Source organism: Bufo bufo, chromosome 7 (assembly GCF_905171765.1).
Source record: "Bufo bufo chromosome 7, aBufBuf1.1, whole genome shotgun sequence".
Taxonomy (NCBI): Eukaryota; Metazoa; Chordata; class Amphibia; order Anura; family Bufonidae; genus Bufo; species Bufo bufo.
The window spans coordinates 14589289-14596015 of record NC_053395.1 but is presented as its reverse complement, the minus strand read 5'-3'; positions in this window follow the sequence as shown (position 1 = coordinate 14596015).

Genomic DNA, 6727 nt, shown 5'->3' with positions numbered 1-6727 from the left:
GATCCATGCCTCTATTCCGCACCGCAATGTATGTGTAGGGTCGCGGACCCATCCAAGTGATACGGTGTGCACACAGCCGGTGCCTGTATGTTGCAGACCCGCTGTTTGCGGTCCACAATACGGGCACGGACCTTCTACGTTCGTGTGCATGAGCCCTCACAGTGTGTGATGGGGAATCTGCCATATGTAAAGTTGCACCTGTTCTTAATTCTAAATTTAGGGAGTAAAGAGTGTTAGGAATCCCTGCAATCTCTTTGGGAGACAGCATTAGTTAAATGGGTAAAATTTCCAGGGTGGTTGGAGGGCGCCAGAATGCAAACTGTAGCGGTTCCAGTGCCAGAGATCGCGTCTCCGTCGTTTCCCCAGCGGACCAGAAATGACAATGTGATTGGCTGGCATGAGTCATGTGTGTGTATGACACATCACTCGTGGTCTGACACATCACTCGTGGTCTGACACATCACTCGTGGTCTGACACATCACTCGTGGTCTGACACATCACTCCTGGTCTGACACATCACTCCTGGTCTGACACATCACTCCTGGTCTGACACATCACTTCTGGTCTGACACATCACTTCTGGTCTGACACATCACTCGTGGTCTGACACATCACTCGTGGTCTGACACATCACTCATGGTCTGACACATCACTCCTGGTCTGACACATCACTCCTGGTCTGACACATCACTCATGGTCTGACACATCACTCATGGTCTGACACATCACTTCTGGTCTGACACATCACTTCTGGTCTGACACATCACTCCTGGTCTGACACATCACTCCTGGTCTGACACATCACTTCTGGTCTGACACATCACTTCTGGTCTGACACATCACTTCTGGTCTGACACATCACTCCTGGTCTGACACATCACTCCTGGTCTGACACATCACTCCTGGTCTGACACATCACTCGCGGTCTGACACATCACTCGTGGTCTGACACATCACTTCTGGTCTGACACATCACTTCTGGTCTGACACATCACTCGCGGTCTGACTTTTCTTTTTTGAGCTAAAGCCAGGAGTAGATTCATGAGGAATGGACAACACTGTATTAAGGAATACTTCTCCTTGCTGGATTCACTCCTGGCTTTTGCATCAAAAACTGCAGTACCATTTTCCCCAAAAAACTGTGGGGGTCATTTATTAATCTGAAATATGCCTAAATTAGGCGTATTTCAGACACAGATTGCGGCACAACAGTTAGTTGTGCCGCAATCTGTGACCCCCCCATGCCTGGTCTAAAATTGTGAACGGGCAAGGGCCGGCGGGCCTGTCTCATTTACCATTTTCTACGCCTGTTTTACGCGAGGACGCCTTCTTACATTTAGAAGTGGCGCATGAGGGCGGCTCCTCTTCATAACCTCGGTGGAACCACTGCCAACCTAGGGCTTTATTAAGACCAGCATCTAAAACGTCAGTCTTAATAAATGTGCCCCTGTGTGTGTAAAATCGACCCTAAATCCTCACATTTTTAACCAAATTCGTGATTTTATGACAGCTCAGCCTCTCTTATTAACACATTGAATACTAGTACACTCAAAAATATCAAAAATATTTAAAATATAACTGCAGAGGCAACATTTTCCTAATATGATAAATGACCATGAGTGCGATCCGTCCAACGCTGAGCAAGGCGGCTGAAGACCTTTTCCGTGTTTTCTCACGCAGTTGGTCAGCAGGCTGTGCACTGTACTATCACTGTGTATGGAGCGCTTAGCCTGACATAAAATGTGATCTGTGGTTTGCTGATGTGAAGTCAGGGTAACCTCCGGGATTTTAAAATCTTACAGCTCCCCTGCTCTATTTGTGGATCATCTCTACAGCCAGTGGCAGCTCTTCCATATATCTAAAGGGGTTTTCCAGAATTTATATATTGATGGCCTGCAATACCAAGCACGGCCACTATCAAATTGACAGCGCTGTGCTTTGTTTGCCGAACGCTGCGGTCTCCTCAAAGAGCTGATTTCATATTGATGACCTATCCTAAGTATAGGTCCTCAGTATGAAAATCCCATAAAACCCCTTTACCAGCATTGGATACTTGTTTATGCAATTGTGTAATGTTCCAAGGGTCGCTCCAGATGAGAGCTGCTCTTTATTTACCATTTATTGTGTAAATGTATCACAATAATTATACATAATTACATTATTTCATAATGTTGTGGAGTTTTGAACAGCCAAATAAATAATGCCACCTGGAAATAAAAGGTGCAGACATGTAAGTGACAAGTGAGTTGTCGGAGGGAGGTCATCCACCCAGGACTGTAAGTATTTAAGGCTTTTGCATATATTTTGACCCCGTTTTTTACTGGGCTATGTGGTTTGTACAGAATCCAGCAGAAAATAATATTGTAACATCTTTCATGGAAACATTTCTTCTAGGGCAGACATTTTCCATATCGGTGGCAGCCTACAGACCCTGCACGCTGAGGCTGGACGACTCTATGGGGTGTTTCCACTGCTGATTTGTTGTTGATTTTGCTGAAGATTTGATCCTCTTGCAAATGGTGGAATATTCAGCATATTCTGACATGTTGCAGATTAAAAATCTGCAAAACAGGTCAATTTACACTTAGTATGGATGACATTTCTTAAAGGGAACCTGTCACCATGAAAATGCAATGTAAGCTACAGGTCCCATGTTATAGAGCAGGAGGAGCTGAGCAGACTGAAATATAGTTTTATGGAAAAGATTCAGTAAAATGTGTAACTGATACATTTAAATTCCTGCTCATTCTGGGCTTTGAAGTCCAGGAGGCGGTCCTATCAGTGATTGACAGTCTTCCCTCTATAAGGAGGCGGTCCTATCAGTGATTGACAGCTTTCCCTCTATGAGGAGACGTCCTATCAGTGACTGACAGCCTTCCCTCTATGAGAAGGCCCTATCAGTGACTGACAGCCTTCCCTCTATGAGGAGATGGTCCTATCAGTGACTGACAGCCTTCCCTCTACAAGGAGGCGGTCCTATCAGTGACTGACAGCCTGCCCTCTATGAGGAGGAGGTCCTATCAGTGATTGACAGCCTTCCCTCTACAAGGAGGAGGTCCTATCAGTGACTGACAGCCTTCCCTCTATGAGGAGGAGGTCCTATCAGTGATTGACAGCCTTCCCTCTACAAGGAGGAGGTCCTATCTGTGATTGACAGCCTTCCCTGTATGAGGGGGAGGTCCTATCAGTGACTGACAGTCTTCCCTCTATGAGGAGGCGGTCCTATCAGTGATTGACAGCTATCTCTGTATACACAGTCATAGAGGGCAGGCTGTCAGTCACTGATAGGACTTCTTCCTTTAAAAGGTAAGGCTGTCAGTCACTGATAGGACCGCCTCCTCATAGAGGGAAGGCTGTCAGTCACTGATAGGACCGCCTCTTCATAGAGGGAAAGCTGTCAGTCACTGATAGGACCGTTTCCTCATAGAGGGAAAGCTTTCAGTCACTGATAGGACCGCCTCCTCATAGAGGGCAGGTTGTCAGTCACTGATAGGACCGCCTCCTCATAGAGGGAAGGCTGTCAGTCACTGATAGGACCGTCTCCTTATAGAGGGAAAGCTGTCAGTCACTGATAGGACCGTCTCCTCATAGAGGGAAGGCGGTCAATCACTGATAGGACCGCCTCCTCATAGAGGGAAAGCTGTCAATCACTGATAGGACCTCCTCCTCATAGAGGGCAGGCTGTCAGTCACTGATAGGACCTCCTCCTCATAGAGGGAAAGCTTTCAGTCACTGATAGGACCGCCTCCTCATAGAGGGAAAGCTTTCAGTCACTGATAGGACCGCCTCCTCATAGAGGGAAAGCTTTCAGTCACTGATAGGACCGCCTCCTCATAGAGGGAAAGCTTTCAGTCACTGATAGGACCGCCTCCTCATAGAGGGAAAGCTTTCAGTCACTGATAGGACCGCCTCCTCATAGAGGGCAGGTTGTCAGTCACTGATAGGACCGCCTCCTCATAGAGGAAAAGCTGTCAGTCACTGATAGGACGTCCTCCTCATAGAGGGAAGGCGGTCAATCACTGATAGGACCGCCTCCTCATAGAGGGAAAGCTGTCAATCACTGATAGGACCTCCTCCTCATAGAGGGCAGGCTGTCAGTCACTGATAGGACCTCCTCATAGAGGGCAGGCTGTCAGTCACTGATAGGACCTCCTCCTCATAGAGGGAAAGCTTTCCGTCACTGATAGGACCGCCTCCTCATAGAGGGAAAGCTGTCAATCACTGATAGGACCTCCTCCTCATAGAGGGAAAGCTGTCAATCACTGATAGGACCGTCTCCTCATAGAGGGCAGGCTGTCAGTCACTGATAGGACCTCCTCCTTATAGAGGGAAGGCTGTCAGTCACTGATAGGACCATCTCCTTGACTTCAAAGCCCCGAATAAATGTGTAAAACACAAGTTTTACTGAATCTTTTCCTATAAAACTATATATCCATCAGCTCCTCCTGCTCTATAACCCGCTGCCTGCAGCTCAGACACCATGTTCAACATGAGAAGTTTTTTTTTAAACATTTATCTGCATTGCTTATACTGTAAAACACTGCAGTGTTAATGCACACAAACCCATGTCGGCAAATCGGCAGCGCTTGTCCCTGTGCGTACGTGTCCTACTTATGATTTATTAGCATTATTGACGGATGCTGTGTTAGCTATTTCATTTTTAGTAACACATGCCATTCAGGAGTGGACTGCAGTATTTTGCAAACAGTAAAAAAAAAAAAGCATTTTATCATATGCAGAAATGATGTTAGATAATTATTAAGGGTATCTATAAAGATAGGAAAGACCATCAGCATAGGGTAGTATTAGAAAGGGAGGGAGCCCTCTCTGCGCACCCATTGACCTTGGGTTCGCCATCCCACAGGTCTGCCATGCAAGTCAGGACCTAATATGCTGCCTGTCAGTTTAACACTGATAGCCATTAATACACTATATACAGAAGTATTGCAGTGTATTATAGAAGCGATTGATTTTTCAAGTATCATAATGGGACTAAAGAAATTGTTAAAAACAAGATTTATAGACAAAAAGCACAAGTAATAAAAAAAAATACAGAAAATTGTCATCTCCACGTCCATAATGACCCAAACTTTAAAGTGATCGCTTTGGCAGTGAAGTGGAAACATTGCCAGAATTGCAATTTTTAACCCCCCGTCTCCCGCCAAAAAATAAAATAAAATGAATAAAGTCGATACATTACATGTACCCAAATATACAACTCATCCAGCAAAGAAAGCCTTCCCATGATGGGAATAAAAGCTTGGCAGGTGCAGAATTAGATGAAGTAAGAGTATGGTGACCGGTTTTCGTGTTTCGGGTGCATTTACAGAGTTTTTTTTACTAGTTATGTTATGGCTAATGTAAAGGTGAGAATATCGGGTGGTTCAGCCTCCCTGCAGACATATTATGGTTGTGAACATGTATACTGGAGAACACAGCAGAAGTAGTCTTCAGCGTGGTTATGTTTTCCAGGCTGTTGAGGATTGGTGTAATTGTTCAGGATTTCTGCCTGTAAAGAAGTTGGATTTGCCTGACCCCAAGTGGTTCGGTTGTATTGCTGCAGGTGCCCCCGAGTGGTTCGGTTGTATTGCTGCAGGTGACCCCAAGTGGTTTGGTTGTATTGCTGCAGGTGCCCCCAAGTGGTTCGGTTGTATTGCTGCAGGTGCCCCCGAGTGGTTCGGTTGTATTGCTGCAGGTGCCCCCGAGTGGTTCGGTTGTATTGCTGCAGGTGCCCCCGAGTGGTTCGGTTGTATTGCTGCAGGTGCCCCCGAGTGGTTCGGTTGTATTGCTGCAGGTGCCCCCAAGTGGTTCGGTTGTATTGCTGCAGGTGCCCACGAGTGGTTCGGTTGTATTGCTGCAGGTGCCCCCAAGTGGTTCGGTTGTATTGCTGCAGGTGCCCCGAGTGGTTCGGTTGTATTGCTGCAGGTGCCCCCAAGTGGTTCGGTTGTATTGCTGCAGGTGCCCACGAGTGGTTCGGTTGTATTGCTGCAGGTGCCCCCAAGTGGTTCGGTTGTATTGCTGCAGGTGCCCCCAAGTGGTTCGGTTGTATTGCTGCAGGTGCCCCCAAGTGGTTCGGTTGTATTGCTGCAGGTGACCCCAAGTGGTTCGGTTGTATTGCTGCAGGTGCCCCCGAGTGGTTCGGTTGTATTGCTGCAGGTGACCCCAAGTGGTTCGGTTGTATTGCTGCAGGTGCCCCCAAGTGGTTCGGTTGTATTGCTGCAGGTGCCCCCAAGTGGTTCGGTTGTATTGCTGCAGGTGCCCCCAAGTGGTTCGGTTGTATTGCTGCAGGTGACCCCAAGTGGTTCGGTTGTATTGCTGCAGGTGCCCCCAAGTGTTTCGGCACTGTCTGACCATCAGCTCTTTGGCAATCATCCAATAATTACCCATCATCCAAGTCATTTTTCACAGAATGTTTCTTTAGATTTGAAAACCAGAACTGAGAGAAATCAGACGCTTCTCACGCCAGCGCAGGGAGATCAAGACTGGCGGACAGATCCCCCCCCCATTATGTTACCACATCAGGAATATCGTATCTAGAAGAGATGAGCGAATTTCATATTTTGAAATTCGTTCACGCTTCGTTTTGGTGGTAAAAGCAGAATTGCTTTATGGATTCCGTTGCCACGGAGCATTCCGTTATTCATTCCGTTATTCATTCCGTCATATGGGCTGCATGACGGATCCGTTTCCACTATGCAGGGGAGTCCATAACGCATTTCTGCCTTT